The 16301-nt window shown below is 46.4% G+C and overlaps 9 pseudogenes; all 9 read right to left on the bottom strand.

The window, feature by feature from the left end:
• Nucleotides 1-929: 929 nt before the first annotated feature.
• LOC137115756 (5S ribosomal RNA) lies at nt 930-1048 on the bottom strand (annotated as a pseudogene).
• Nucleotides 1049-5460: 4412 nt separating this feature from the next.
• LOC137115732 (5S ribosomal RNA) lies at nt 5461-5579 on the bottom strand (annotated as a pseudogene).
• An 857-nt stretch (nt 5580-6436) lies between these two features.
• On the bottom strand, nt 6437-6555 carry LOC137115759 (5S ribosomal RNA; annotated as a pseudogene).
• Nucleotides 6556-7412: 857 nt separating this feature from the next.
• On the bottom strand, nt 7413-7531 carry LOC137115752 (5S ribosomal RNA; annotated as a pseudogene).
• An 857-nt stretch (nt 7532-8388) lies between these two features.
• LOC137115755 (5S ribosomal RNA) lies at nt 8389-8507 on the bottom strand (annotated as a pseudogene).
• A 4414-nt stretch (nt 8508-12921) lies between these two features.
• Nucleotides 12922-13040, bottom strand: LOC137115731 (5S ribosomal RNA; annotated as a pseudogene).
• An 857-nt stretch (nt 13041-13897) lies between these two features.
• Nucleotides 13898-14016, bottom strand: LOC137115748 (5S ribosomal RNA; annotated as a pseudogene).
• An 857-nt stretch (nt 14017-14873) lies between these two features.
• On the bottom strand, nt 14874-14992 carry LOC137115751 (5S ribosomal RNA; annotated as a pseudogene).
• Nucleotides 14993-15849: 857 nt separating this feature from the next.
• On the bottom strand, nt 15850-15968 carry LOC137115758 (5S ribosomal RNA; annotated as a pseudogene).
• Nucleotides 15969-16301: the final 333 nt, after the last annotated feature.

The following is a 16301-nucleotide window of genomic DNA, read 5'->3' as shown; positions in this document are numbered from 1 at the left end:
CCAAGTACTAAGCAGGCCCGGCTCTATTTGGCTGCCGAGATCGGGCGCTTAGAGAGCGGTGTGGCCGTAAGCTGCATTTGACATCATCAACAGCTCTTAAAAACGCTGGAGAAGCAGAATGCATGACACTTGCTAAGAAGAAGATAAATGTGGCAAAGTACAAAGTACTATAACTGTACTGGTCTGTTACGCCCCTGTCTAGGGGGTCAGGGTGCAACATACAAAGATAAATTAGCATGTTCCCTCTCCGATCCCCAAACCAAAATCCAGGATCGAGATGTTCCAACAGAATGATATTTATTTTAAACGAAAGAAAGTGTCAAACAAAACATGACACTACAACTCAGGGCGAACCAAGGCCAACATAATAAACAAAATAAGCCATTTCCCACAGAAAGTGCTAGCTAGCCTGATAGAAATAAACAAACCAAAAGACAGTCGCTAACCCTAACTCCCTAATGTGAAAACAGTCCAAAGAAAATGGCAGTTCACCCCTACAGATTTAATACTATTTACAAAATATACAATTTATAAACAAAACCACGGCACAAAACCTAACAATTCAAAAATGCTAAATAAGGTTTGGAAACCAAGAACAGCAAACAGGTGCTGATGCCAGAAAGAGCCTCGCTAGCTGTTGGGAACCGTACTTTTAAAACTCCAGGAAGTGTAGGATGGACCAATCAGCTTCCTGTACTGCCCCCCAATCCGGCCAATCAGGCAGGGCACCTATAAGAACAAGAAAATAAAAACAACACATATGGCCAGGACCGTAACATGGTCTACTAGTAATGAAGCACGATGGTTGGCAAACCAATAAAGTAGCAAAACAGCAATGAAAGAACAAAATTTGATGAAAATATAGAACAATTTCTATGAATAAATAGGCAGTAACACCAGCTTGTGCTGCCCGTAAACCCAAGCAAAGAAGCTTACAGCACGTGGTATTCCCAGGCGGTCTTCCTACCAAGTACTAACAAGGCCCGGCCCTATTTGGCTGCCGAGATCGGACGGGATCGGGCGCTTAGAGAGCAGTGTGGCCGTAAGCTGCATTTGACATCATCAACAGCTCTTAAAAACGCTGGAGAAGCAGAATGCATGACACTTGCTAAGAAGAAGATAAATGTGGCAAAGTACAAAGTACTATAACTGTACTGGTCTGTTACGCCCCTGTCTAGGCTGTGGAACAAGATGGCGGCGCGGCAGTAGCTCGCAGCGGCCTCTCCGGATCCAACAAATGGTGTTTTTGCCGTATTTAGCCAGACCCTTTACAGTACATGGACACCACAGTCAGCTGTGTTCATGTTTACGACCGCCAGACATTGCTGCGGCACAGGGTTCATACATACAATAATCTGCATGAGGAAGTAATTGGTAACCTTCGCGACCTCGGCTTGCTACGACCCCAGCGACAAATACCAGGCCCCCAGCCCTCGGTGTCACCTGACGCCGGTGGCCAGGTGAGGGGACGTCGGAAGCGCTGCTCGAGGAAGCGGAAGCGCGGCAAGCGGGCGGGTGTCCGTGCTAGGCTAAATGCTAACCCTAGCCGGCCGGCTCTACCGTCCATTCTCCTCTCCAACGTCTGCTCCCTGGACAATAAACTGGACTACATCCGACTCCAGCGGACCACGCGGCGAGAATTCAGAGACTGCTGCATCTTTGTTTTCACGGAGACGTGGCTCAGTGACAGAGTTCCGGAAGCCGCCATCCAGCTAGACGGGCTAACCGTGTTTCGCGCCGACAGAAACGCTGCTCTGTGCGGTAAGACTCGCGGTGGTGGCGTGTGTGTTTACATCAACACCGAGTGGTGCAAGAACTCTGTGCTTGTCTCACGTTTCTGCTCATCGCTAGTGGAGTTTGTGACTGTTAGATGCAGACCGTTCTATTTACCACGGGAATTCACCACTGTTTTCATTGTCGGAGTGTACATTCCCCCCAGCGCTAATGCTAAGGAGGCACTGTGTGAACTCTACGGTGCTATTAGCGACCTGCAGAACGCTCACCCCGACGGACTGTTTATTATTGCCGGAGATTTCAACCATGCGAATCTCAGGACTGTGCTCCCTAAACTTCATCAGCATGTGGACTTTGCAACGAGAGGAGGGAACACGCTGGATCTTGTTTACACAAACATCCCCGGCGCGTATCGTGCGGAGCCCCGCCCCCATCTCGGGTACTCAGACCACATCTCGGTTATGCTAATTCCAGCATACAGACCGCTCGTCAGACGCTCTAAACCGGTTCTGAAACAGGTGAAAACCTGGCCAGCAGGAGCTACTTCTGCTCTTCAAGACTGTTTTGAATGCACTGACTGGGACATGTTTAGGGAGGCCGCAACCAACGGCGATTCCATCAACTTGGAGGAATACACGTCAACAGTAACCAGCTACATCAGCAAGTGCGTTGACGATGTGACCATCTCCAAGACCATCACTACACGCTCCAACAGGAAGCCGTGGATAAATGCCAATGTGTGTGCGCTGCTGAAACAAAGAGACGCTGCCTTCAGAACAGGGGACAAGACGGCCTTGAGAACAGCAAGGGCCAAACTGTCCCGTGCCATTAGAGAGGCAAAGCGCGCACACTCAAAGAAAATCCACGACCACTTCGAAGACAGCGGAGACACCCGGCGCATGTGGCAGGGCATCCAGGCGATCACGAACTACAAGACAACTTCACCTGATTGTGACCGCGACGCCTCCCTCCCAGATGCGCTGAACCACTTCTACGCCCGGTTTGAGGCACAGAACAACGTGAAGGCGAGGAAGTCCACTCCACCTCCCAGTGACCAGGTGCTCTGTCTAACCACAGCTGAAGTGAGGAAAACTCTATGCAGAGTTAACCCACGGAAGTCTGCTGGACCAGACAACATTCCTGGCAGAGTGCTCAGGGAGTGCGCAGAACAGCTAGCGGATGTCTTCACAGACATCTTCAACATCTCCCTGAGCAGCAACGTTGTTCCTACGTGCCTCAAGGCAACGACCATCGTGCCTGTGCCTAAGAAGTCTACTGTCTCCTGCCTCAATGACTACCGTCCCGTCGCGCTCACACCCATCGTGATGAAGTGCTTCGAGAGGCTCGTCATGAGGCACATTAAGACCCAACTCCCAACCTCCCTGGACCCCATGCAGTTTGCGTATCGTCCAAATCGTTCCACGGACGATGCCATCTCCACGACCCTCCATCTGGCCCTCACCCACCTGGACAGTAAGGACTCATACGTACGAATGCTGTTCATTGACTTCAGCTCAGCATTCAACACAATCATCCCTCAGCACCTGACTGAGAAATTGAGCATACTGGGCCTGAACACCTCCCTCTGCAACTGGATTCTGGACTTCCTGACTGGGAGACCCCAGTCAGTCCGGATCGGGAACAACATCTCCAGCACCACCACACTGAGCACTGGAGCCCCTCAGGGCTGTGTGCTCAGCCCTCTGCTGTTCACTCTGCTGACGCACGACTGTGTAGCAATGCACAGCTCAAACCACATAGTCAAGTTTGCTGATGACACGACCGTGGTGGGTTTAATCAGCAAGAACGACGAGTCAGCCTACAGAGAGGAGGTGCAACGATTAACAGCCTGGTGTGGAGCAAACAACCTGTCTCTGAACGTTGACAAAACTAAAGAGATGGTTGTGGACTTCAGGAGAGCACAGGGTGACCATTCTCCATTGATCATCGATGGATCCTCAGTGGAGATAGTCAAGAGCACCAAATTCCTTGGTGTTCATCTGGCGGACAACCTCACCTGGTCAGTCAACACCAGCTCCATCACCAAGAAGGCCCAGCAGCGTCTCTACTTCCTGAGAAGGCTGAGGAAAGCCCATCTCCCTCCCCCCATCCTGACCATGTTCTACAGAGGGACCATTGAGAGCATCCTGAGCAGCTGCATCACTGCCTGGTTTGGGAACTGCACCGTCGCGGATCGCAAGACCCTACAGAGGATAGTGAGGACAGCTGAGAAGATCATCGGAGTCTCTCTGCCCTCTATCATGCACATTTACACCACACGCTGCATCCGCAAAGCCAACAGCATTGTGGACGACCGCACACACCCATCACACACACTCTTCACACTCCTGCCATCAGGAAAGAGGTTCCGAAGCATTCGGGCCACCACATCCAGACTATGCAACAGTTTTTTCCCACAAGCCATCAGGCTCCTCAACACACAGAACTGAAATAGAACTTAAACACACTGCAAACCGAACTCAGCACATTCTCATCACTCACTACTCATCTCATTCCACCACCACTTATTTATTATTTATTTACTTTTATCATTCTACATTTACTGCACTACACTGTTTACCTGCTGGTTTTTTTTGCACATTCCAATGCAATTGCACTTTTTTTACATGCTGGACATTTAAATGCACTATACCGTTTACATGCTGCTCTTTTTTTTAACACCCCTAGCACACTTAACTGAACTGTACTGTACTGTAAAATAGTATACAGTAGGTTTACTGGTCGGCACTGTCTTGGGTCTTGTGTCATGTGTCCTGTCCTGTGTTACTTGTGTTGTCTGTCTACACTGTACGTCTGTACTGTTTTTTCGTCTGCACTGTTTGCACTTGGTTGCACTCGATGCACTTTATTATAACTTGTGTTGTTTGTAGCACCTTGGTTCTTGGAGGAACGTTATCTCGTTTCAACTGTGTACTGTGAACAACTGTGTATAGTAGAAATGACAATAAAAGCCACTTGACTTGACTAGGGGGTCAGGGTGCAACATACAAAGATAAATTAGCATGTTCCCTCTCCGATCCCCAAACCAAAATCCAGGATCGAGATGTTCCAACAGAATGATATTTATTTTAAACAAAAGAAAGTGTCAAACAAAACATGACACTACAACTCAGGGCGAACCAAGGCCAACATAATAAACAAAATAAGCCATTTCCCACAGAAAGTGCTAGCTAGCCTGATAGAAATAAACAAACCAAAAGACAGTCGCTAACCCTAACTCCCTAATGTGAAAACAAGAGAAAACAATCAAAAGAAAATGGCAGTCCACCCCTACAGATTTAATACTATTTACAAAATATACAATTTATAAACAAAACCACGGCACAAAACCTAACAATTCAAAAATGCTAAATAAGGTTTGGAAAGCAAGAACAGCAAACAGGTGCTGCTGCCAGAAAGAGCCTCGCTAGCTGTTGGGAACCGTACTTTTAAAACTCCAGGAAGTGTAGGATGGACCAATCAGCTTCCTGTACTTCCCCCAAATCCGGCCAATCAGGAAGGGCACCTATAAGAACAACAAAATAAAAACAACACATATGGCCAGGACCGTAACATGGTCTACTAGTAATGAAGCACGATGGTTGACAAACCAATAAAGTAGCAAAACAGCAATGAAAGAACAAAATTTGATGAAAATATAGAACAATTTCTATGAATAAATAGGCAGTAAAACCAGCTTGTGCTGCCCGTAAACCCAAGCAAAAAAGCTTACAGCACCTGGTATTCCCAGGCGGTCTTCCTACCAAGTACTAACCAGGCCCGGCTCTATTTGGCTGCCGAGATCGGACGAGATCGGGCGCTTAGAGAGCGGTGTGGCCGTAAGCTGCATTTGACATCATCAACAGCTCTTAAAAACGCTGGAGAAGCAGAATGCATGACACTTGCTAAGAAGAAGATAAATGTGGCAAAGTACAAAGTACTATAACTGTACTGGTCTGTTACGCCCCTGTCTAGGGGGTCAGGGTGCAACATACAAAGATAAATTAGCATGTTCCCTCTCCGATCCCCAAACCAAAATCCAGGATCGAGATGTTCCAACAGAATGATATTTATTTTAAACGAAAGAAAGTGTCAAACAAAACATGACACTACAACTCAGGGCGAACCAAGGCCAACATAATAAACAAAATAAGCCATTTCCCACAGAAAGTGCTAGCTAGCCTGATAGAAATAAACAAACCAAAAGACAGTCGCTAACCCTAACTCCCTAATGTGAAAACAGTCCAAAGAAAATGGCAGTTCACCCCTACAAATTTAATACTATTTACAAAATATACAATTTATAAACAAAACCACGGCACAAAACCTAACAATTCAAAAATGCTAAATAAGGTTTGGAAACCAAGAACAGCAAACAGGTGCTGATGCCAGAAAGAGCCTCGCTAGCTGTTGGGAACCGTACTTTTAAAACTCCAGGAAGTGTAGGATGGACCAATCAGCTTCCTGTACTGCCCCCCAATCCGGCCAATCAGGCAGGGCACCTATAAGAACAAGAAAATAAAAACAACACATATGGCCAGGACCGTAACATGGTCTACTAGTAATGAAGCACGATGGTTGGCAAACCAATAAAGTAGCAAAACAGCAATGAAAGAACTAAATTTGATGAAAATATAGAACAATTTCTATGAATAAATAGGCAGTAACACCAGCTTGTGCTGCCCGTAAACCCAAGCAAAAAAGCTTACAGCACCTGGTATTCCCAGGCGGTCTTCCTACCAAGTACTAACCAGGCCCAGCTCTATTTGGCTGCCGAGATCGGACGAGATCGGGCGCTTAGAGAGCGGTGTGGCCGTAAGCTGCATTTGACATCATCAACAGCTCTTAAAAACGCTAGAGAAGCAGAATGCATGACACTTGCTAAGAAGAAGATAAATGTGGCAAAGTACAAAGTACTATAACTGTACTGGTCTGTTACGCCCCTGTCTAGGGGGTCAGGGTGAAACATACAAAGATAAATTAGCATGTTCCCTCTCCGATCCCCAAACCAAAATCCAGGATCGAGATGTTCCAACAGAATGATATTTATTTTAAACGAAAGAAAGTGTCAAACAAAACATGACACTACAACTCAGGGCGAACCAAGGCCAACATAATAAACAAAATAAGCCATTTCCCACAGAAAGTGCTAGCTAGCCTGATAGAAATAAACAAACCAAAAGACAGTCGCTAACCCTAACTCCCTAATGTGAAAACAGTCCAAAGAAAATAGCAGTTCACCCCTACAGATTTAATACTATTTACAAAATATACAATTTATAAACAAAACCACGGCACAAAACCTAACAATTCAAAAATGCTAAATAAGGTTTGGAAACCAAGAACAGCAAACAGGTGCTGATGCCAGAAAGAGCCTCGCTAGCTGTTGGGAACCGTACTTTTAAAACTCCAGGAAGTGTAGGATGGACCAATCAGCTTCCTGTACTGCCCCCCAATCCGGCCAATCAGGCAGGGCACCTATAAGAACAAGAAAATAAAAACAACACATATGGCCAGGACCGTAACATGGTCTACTAGTAATGAAGCACGATGGTTGGCAAACCAATAAAGTAGCAAAACAGCAATGAAAGAACAAAATTTGATCAAAATATAGTACAATTTCTATGAATAAATAGGCAGTAACACCAGCTTGTGCTGCCCGTAAACCCAAGCAAAGAAGCTTACAGCACGTGGTATTCCCAGGCGGTCTTCCTACCAAGTACTAACAAGGCCCGGCCCTATTTGGCTGCCGAGATCGGACGGGATCGGGCGCTTAGAGAGCGGTGTGGCCGTAAGCTGCATTTGACATCATCAACAGCTCTTAAAAACGCTGGAGAAGCAGAATGCATGACACTTGCTAAGAAGAAGATAAATGTGGCAAAGTACAAAGTACTATAACTGTACTGGTCTGTTACGCCCCTGTCTAGGGGGTCAGGGTGCAACATACAAAGATAAATTAGCATGTTCCCTCTCCGATCCCCAAACCAAAATCCAGGATCGAGATGTTCCAACAGAATGATATTTATTTTAAACGAAAGAAAGTGTCAAACAAAACATGACACTACAACTCAGGGCGAACCAAGGCCAACATAATAAACAAAATAAGCCATTTCCCACAGAAAGTGCTAGCTAGCCTGATAGAAATAAACAAACCAAAAGACAGTCGCTAACCCTAACTCCCTAATGTGAAAACAGTCCAAAGAAAATGGCAGTTCACCCCTACAGATTTAATACTATTTACAAAATATACAATTTATAAACAAAACCACGGCACAAAACCTAACAATTCAAAAATGCTAAATAAGGTTTGGAAACCAAGAACAGCAAACAGGTGCTGATGCCAGAAAGAGCCTCGCTAGCTGTTGGGAACCGTACTTTTAAAACTCCAGGAAGTGTAGGATGGACCAATCAGCTTCCTGTACTGCCCCCCAATCCGGCCAATCAGGCAGGGCACCTATAAGAACAAGAAAATAAAAACAACACATATGGCCAGGACCGTAACATGGTCTACTAGTAATGAAGCACGATGGTTGGCAAACCAATAAAGTAGCAAAACAGCAATGAAAGAACAAAATTTGATGAAAATATAGAACAATTTCTATGAATAAATAGGCAGTAACACCAGCTTGTGCTGCCCGTAAACCCAAGCAAAGAAGCTTACAGCACGTGGTATTCCCAGGCGGTCTTCCTACCAAGTACTAACAAGGCCCGGCCCTATTTGGCTGCCGAGATCGGACGGGATCGGGCGCTTAGAGAGCAGTGTGGCCGTAAGCTGCATTTGACATCATCAACAGCTCTTAAAAACGCTGGAGAAGCAGAATGCATGACACTTGCTAAGAAGAAGATAAATGTGGCAAAGTACAAAGTACTATAACTGTACTGGTCTGTTACGCCCCTGTCTAGGCTGTGGAACAAGATGGCGGCGCGGCAGTAGCTCGCAGCGGCCTCTCCGGATCCAACAAATGGTGTTTTTGCCGTATTTAGCCAGACCCTTTACAGTACATGGACACCACAGTCAGCTGTGTTCATGTTTACGACCGCCAGACATTGCTGCGGCACAGGGTTCATACATACAATAATCTGCATGAGGAAGTAATTGGTAACCTTCGCGACCTCGGCTTGCTACGACCCCAGCGACAAATACCAGGCCCCCAGCCCTCGGTGTCACCTGATGCCGGTGGCCAGGTGAGGGGACGTCGGAAGCGCTGCTCGAGGAAGCGGAAGCGCGGCAAGCGGGCGGGTGTCCGTGCTAGGCTAAATGCTAACCCTAGCCGGCCGGCTCTACCGTCCATTCTCCTCTCCAACGTCTGCTCCCTGGACAATAAACTGGACTACATCCGACTCCAGCGGACCACGCGGCGAGAATTCAGAGACTGCTGCATCTTTGTTTTCACGGAGACGTGGCTCAGTGACAGAGTTCCGGAAGCCGCCATCCAGCTAGACGGGCTAACCGTGTTTCGCGCCGACAGAAACGCTGCTCTGTGCGGTAAGACTCGCGGTGGTGGCGTGTGTGTTTACATCAACACGGAGTGGTGCAAGAACTCTGTGCTTGTCTCACGTTTCTGCTCATCGCTAGTGGAGTTTGTGACTGTTAGATGCAGACCGTTCTATTTACCACGGGAATTCACCACTGTTTTCATTGTCGGAGTGTACATTCCCCCCAGCGCTAATGCTAAGGAGGCACTGTGTGAACTCTACGGTGCTATTAGCGACCTGCAGAACGCTCACCCCGACGGACTGTTTATTATTGCCGGAGATTTCAACCATGCGAATCTCAGGACTGTGCTCCCTAAACTTCATCAGCATGTGGACTTTGCAACGAGAGGAGGGAACACGCTGGATCTTGTTTACACAAACATCCCCGGCGCGTATCGTGCGGAGCCCCGCCCCCATCTCGGGTACTCAGACCACATCTCGGTTATGCTAATTCCAGCATACAGACCGCTCGTCAGACGCTCTAAACCGGTTCTGAAACAGGTGAAAACCTGGCCAGCAGGAGCTACTTCTGCTCTTCAAGACTGTTGTGAGTGCACTGACTGGGACATGTTTAGGGAGGCCGCAACCAACGGCGATTCCATCAACTTGGAGGAATACACGTCAACAGTAACCAGCTACATCAGCAAGTGCGTTGACGATGTGACCATCTCCAAGACCATCACTACACGCTCCAACAGGAAGCCGTGGATAAATGCCAATGTGTGTGCGCTGCTGAAACAAAGAGACGCTGCCTTCAGAACAGGGGACAAGACGGCCTTGAGAACAGCAAGGGCCAAACTGTCCCGTGCCATTAGAGAGGCAAAGCGCGCACACTCAAAGAAAATCCACGACCACTTCGAAGACAGCGGAGACACCCGGCGCATGTGGCAGGGCATCCAGGCGATCACGAACTACAAGACAACTTCACCTGATTGTGACCGCGACGCCTCCCTCCCAGATGCGCTGAACCACTTCTACGCCCGGTTTGAGGCACAGAACAACGTGAAGGCGAGGAAGTCCACTCCACCTCCCAGTGACCAGGTGCTCTGTCTAACCACAGCTGAAGTGAGGAAAACTCTATGCAGAGTTAACCCACGGAAGTCTGCTGGACCAGACAACATTCCTGGCAGAGTGCTCAGGGAGTGCGCAGAACAGCTAGCGGATGTCTTCACAGACATCTTCAACATCTCCCTGAGCAGCAACGTTGTTCCTACGTGCCTCAAGGCAACGACCATCGTGCCTGTGCCTAAGAAGTCTACTGTCTCCTGCCTCAATGACTACCGTCCCGTCGCGCTCACACCCATCGTGATGAAGTGCTTCGAGAGGCTCGTCATGAGGCACATTAAGACCCAACTCCCAACCTCCCTGGACCCCATGCAGTTTGCGTATCGTCCAAATCGTTCCACGGACGATGCCATCTCCACGACCCTCCATCTGGCCCTCACCCACCTGGACAGTAAGGACTCATACGTACGAATGCTGTTCATTGACTTCAGCTCAGCATTCAACACAATCATCCCTCAGCACCTGACTGAGAAATTGAGCATACTGGGCCTGAACACCTCCCTCTGCAACTGGATTCTGGACTTCCTGACTGGGAGACCCCAGTCAGTCCGGATCGGGAACAACATCTCCAGCACCACCACACTGAGCACTGGAGCCCCTCAGGGCTGTGTGCTCAGCCCTCTGCTGTTCACTCTGCTGACGCACGACTGTGTAGCAATGCACAGCTCAAACCACATAGTCAAGTTTGCTGATGACACGACCGTGGTGGGTTTAATCAGCAAGAACGACGAGTCAGCCTACAGAGAGGAGGTGCAACGATTAACAGCCTGGTGTGGAGCAAACAACCTGTCTCTGAACGTTGACAAAACTAAAGAGATGGTTGTGGACTTCAGGAGAGCACAGGGTGACCATTCTCCATTGATCATCGATGGATCCTCAGTGGAGATAGTCAAGAGCACCAAATTCCTTGGTGTTCATCTGGCGGACAACCTCACCTGGTCAGTCAACACCAGCTCCATCACCAAGAAGGCCCAGCAGCGTCTCTACTTCCTGAGAAGCCTGAGGAAAGCCCATCTCCCTCCCCCCATCCTGACCATGTTCTACAGAGGGACCATTGAGAGCATCCTGAGCAGCTGCATCACTGCCTGGTTTGGGAACTGCACCGTCGCGGATCGCAAGACCCTACAGAGGATAGTGAGGACAGCTGAGAAGATCATCGGAGTCTCTCTGCCCTCTATCATGCACATTTACACCACACGCTGCATCCGCAAAGCCAACAGCATTGTGGACGACCGCACACACCCATCACACACACTCTTCACACTCCTGCCATCAGGAAAGAGGTTCCGAAGCATTCGGGCCACCACATCCAGACTATGCAACAGTTTTTTCCCACAAGCCATCAGGCTCCTCAACACACAGAACTGAAATAGAACTTAAACACACTGCAAACCGAACTCAGCACATTCTCATCACTCACTACTCATCTCATTCCACCACCACTTATTTATTATTTATTTACTTTTATCATTCTACATTTACTGCACTACACTGTTTACCTGCTGTTTTTTTTTTTGCACATTCCAATGCAATTGCACTTTTTTTACATGCTGGACATTTAAATGCACTATACCGTTTACATGCTGCTCTTTTTTTTAACACCCCTAGCACACTTAACTGAACTGTACTGTACTGTAAAATAGTATACAGTAGGTTTACTGGTCGGCACTGTCTTGGGTCTTGTGTCTTGTGTCCTGTCCTGTGTTACTTGTGTTGTCTGTCTACACTGTACGTCTGTACTGTTTTTTCGTCTGCACTGTTTGCACTTGGTTGCACTCGATGCACTTTATTATAACTTGTGTTGTTTGTAGCACCTTGGTTCTTGGAGGAACGTTATCTCGTTTCAACTGTGTACTGTGAACAACTGTGTATAGTAGAAATGACAATAAAAGCCACTTGACTTGACTAGGGGGTCAGGGTGAAACATACAAAGATAAATTAGCATGTTCCCTCTCCGATCCCCAAACCAAAATCCAGGATCGAGATGTTCCAACAGAATGATATTTATTTTAAACGAAAGAAAGTGTCAAACAAAACATGACACTACAACTCAGGGCGAACCAAGGCCAACATAATAAACAAAATAAGCCATTTCCCACAGAAAGTGCTAGCTAGCCTGATAGAAATAAACAAACCAAAAGACAGTCGCTAACCCTAACTCCCTAATGTGAAAACAAGAGAAAACAATCAAAAGAAAATGGCAGTCCACCCCTACAGATTTAATACTATTTACAAAATATACAATTTATAAACAAAACCACGGCACAAAACCTAACAATTCAAAAATGCTAAATAAGGTTTGGAAAGCAAGAACAGCAAACAGGTGCTGCTGCCAGAAAGAGCCTCGCTAGCTGTTGGGAACCGTACTTTTAAAACTCCAGGAAGTGTAGGATGGACCAATCAGCTTCCTGTACTTCCCCCAAATCCGGCCAATCAGGAAGGGCACCTATAAGAACAACAAAATAAAAACAACACATATGGCCAGGACCGTAACATGGTCTACTAGTAATGAAGCACGATGGTTGACAAACCAATAAAGTAGCAAAACAGCAATGAAAGAACAAAATTTGATGAAAATATAGAACAATTTCTATGAATAAATAGGCAGTAACACCAGCTTGTGCTGCCCGTAAACCCAAGCAAAAAAGCTTACAGCACCTGGTATTCCCAGGCGGTCTTCCTACCAAGTACTAACCAGGCCCGGCTCTATTTGGCTGCCGAGATCGGACGAGATCGGGCGCTTAGAGAGCGGTGTGGCCGTAAGCTGCATTTGACATCATCAACAGCTCTTAAAAACGCTGGAGAAGCAGAATGCATGACACTTGCTAAGAAGAAGATAAATGTGGCAAAGTACAAAGTACTATAACTGTACTGGTCTGTTACGCCCCTGTCTAGGGGGTCAGGGTGCAACATACAAAGATAAATTAGCATGTTCCCTCTCCGATCCCCAAACCAAAATCCAGGATCGAGATGTTCCAACAGAATGATATTTATTTTAAACGAAAGAAAGTGTCAAACAAAACATGACACTACAACTCAGGGCGAACCAAGGCCAACATAATAAACAAAATAAGCCATTTCCCACAGAAAGTGCTAGCTAGCCTGATAGAAATAAACAAACCAAAAGACAGTCACTAACCCTAACTCCCTAATGTGAAAACAGTCCAAAGAAAATGGCAGTTCACCCCTACAAATTTAATACTATTTACAAAATATACAATTTATAAACAAAACCACGGCACAAAACCTAACAATTCAAAAATGCTAAATAAGGTTTGGAAACCAAGAACAGCAAACAGGTGCTGATGCCAGAAAGAGCCTCGCTAGCTGTTGGGAACCGTACTTTTAAAACTCCAGGAAGTGTAGGATGGACCAATCAGCTTCCTGTACTGCCCCCCAATCCGGCCAATCAGGCAGGGCACCTATAAGAACAAGAAAATAAAAACAACACATATGGCCAGGACCGTAACATGGTCTACTAGTAATGAAGCACGATGGTTGGCAAACCAATAAAGTAGCAAAACAGCAATGAAAGAACAAAATTTGATGAAAATATAGAACAATTTCTATGAATAAATAGGCAGTAACACCAGCTTGTGCTGCCCGTAAACCCAAGCAAAAAAGCTTACAGCACCTGGTATTCCCAGGCGGTCTTCCTACCAAGTACTAACCAGGCCCAGCTCTATTTGGCTGCCGAGATCGGACGAGATCGGGCGCTTAGAGAGCGGTGTGGCCGTAAGCTGCATTTGACATCATCAACAGCTCTTAAAAACGCTAGAGAAGCAGAATGCATGACACTTGCTAAGAAGAAGATAAATGTGGCAAAGTACAAAGTACTATAACTGTACTGGTCTGTTACGCCCCTGTCTAGGGGGTCAGGGTGAAACATACAAAGATAAATTAGCATGTTCCCTCTCCGATCCCCAAACCAAAATCCAGGATCGAGATGTTCCAACAGAATGATATTTATTTTAAACGAAAGAAAGTGTCAAACAAAACATGACACTACAACTCAGGGCGAACCAAGGCCAACATAATAAACAAAATAAGCCATTTCCCACAGAAAGTGCTAGCTAGCCTGATAGAAATAAACAAACCAAAAGACAGTCGCTAACCCTAACTCCCTAATGTGAAAACAGTCCAAAGAAAATGGCAGTTCACCCCTACAGATTTAATACTATTTACAAAATATACAATTTATAAACAAAACCACGGCACAAAACCTAACAATTCAAAAATGCTAAATAAGGTTTGGAAACCAAGAACAGCAAACAGGTGCTGATGCCAGAAAGAGCCTCGCTAGCTGTTGGGAACCGTACTTTTAAAACTCCAGGAAGTGTAGGATGGACCAATCAGCTTCCTGTACTGCCCCCCAATCCGGCCAATCAGGCAGGGCACCTATAAGAACAAGAAAATAAAAACAACACATATGGCCAGGACCGTAACATGGTCTACTAGTAATGAAGCACGATGGTTGGCAAACCAATAAAGTAGCAAAACAGCAATGAAAGAACAAAATTTGATCAAAATATAGTACAATTTCTATGAATAAATAGGCAGTAACACCAGCTTGTGCTGCCCGTAAACCCAAGCAAAGAAGCTTACAGCACGTGGTATTCCCAGGCGGTCTTCCTACCAAGTACTAACAAGGCCCGGCCCTATTTGGCTGCCGAGATCGGACGGGATCGGGCGCTTAGAGAGCGGTGTGGCCGTAAGCTGCATTTGACATCATCAACAGCTCTTAAAAACGCTGGAGAAGCAGAATGCATGACACTTGCTAAGAAGAAGATAAATGTGGCAAAGTACAAAGTACTATAACTGTACTGGTCTGTTACGCCCCTGTCTAGGGGGTCAGGGTGCAACATACAAAGATAAATTAGCATGTTCCCTCTCCGATCCCCAAACCAAAATCCAGGATCGAGATGTTCCAACAGAATGATATTTATTTTAAACGAAAGAAAGTGTCAAACAAAACATGACACTACAACTCAGGGCGAACCAAGGCCAACATAATAAACAAAATAAGCCATTTCCCACAGAAAGTGCTAGCTAGCCTGATAGAAATAAACAAACCAAAAGACAGTCGCTAACCCTAACTCCCTAATGTGAAAACAGTCCAAAGAAAATGGCAGTTCACCCCTACAGATTTAATACTATTTACAAAATATACAATTTATAAACAAAACCACGGCACAAAACCTAACAATTCAAAAATGCTAAATAAGGTTTGGAAACCAAGAACAGCAAACAGGTGCTGATGCCAGAAAGAGCCTCGCTAGCTGTTGGGAACCGTACTTTTAAAACTCCAGGAAGTGTAGGATGGACCAATCAGCTTCCTGTACTGCCCCCCAATCCGGCCAATCAGGCAGGGCACCTATAAGAACAAGAAAATAAAAACAACACATATGGCCAGGACCGTAACATGGTCTACTAGTAATGAAGCACGATGGTTGGCAAACCAATAAAGTAGCAAAACAGCAATGAAAGAACAAAATTTGATGAAAATATAGAACAATTTCTATGAATAAATAGGCAGTAACACCAGCTTGTGCTGCCCGTAAACCCAAGCAAAGAAGCTTACAACACGTGGTATTCCCAGGCGGTCTTCCTACCAAGTACTAACAAGGCCCGGCCCTATTTGGCTGCCGAGATCGGACGGGATCGGGCGCTTAGAGAGCAGTGTGGCCGTAAGCTGCATTTGACATCATCAACAGCTCTTAAAAACGCTGGAGAAGCAGAATGCATGACACTTGCTAAGAAGAAGATAAATGTGGCAAAGTAGAAAGTACTATAACTGTACTGGTCTGTTACGCCCCTGTCTAGGCTGTGGAACAAGATGGCGGCGCGGCAGTAGCTCGCAGCGGCCTCTCCGGATCCAACAAATGGTGTTTTTGCCGTATTTAGCCAGACCCTTTACAGTACATGGACACCACAGTCAGCTGTGTTCATGTTTACGACCGCCAGACATTGCTGCGGCACAGGGTTCATACATACAATAATCTGCACGAGGAAGTAATTGGTAACCT

This window comes from Channa argus, unplaced genomic scaffold, assembly GCF_033026475.1.
Source record: "Channa argus isolate prfri unplaced genomic scaffold, Channa argus male v1.0 Contig023, whole genome shotgun sequence".
NCBI lineage: Eukaryota > Metazoa > Chordata > Actinopteri > Anabantiformes > Channidae > Channa > Channa argus.
Note: the sequence above shows the minus strand (reverse complement) of the source record. Positions and strands in the feature narration are given on the sequence as shown.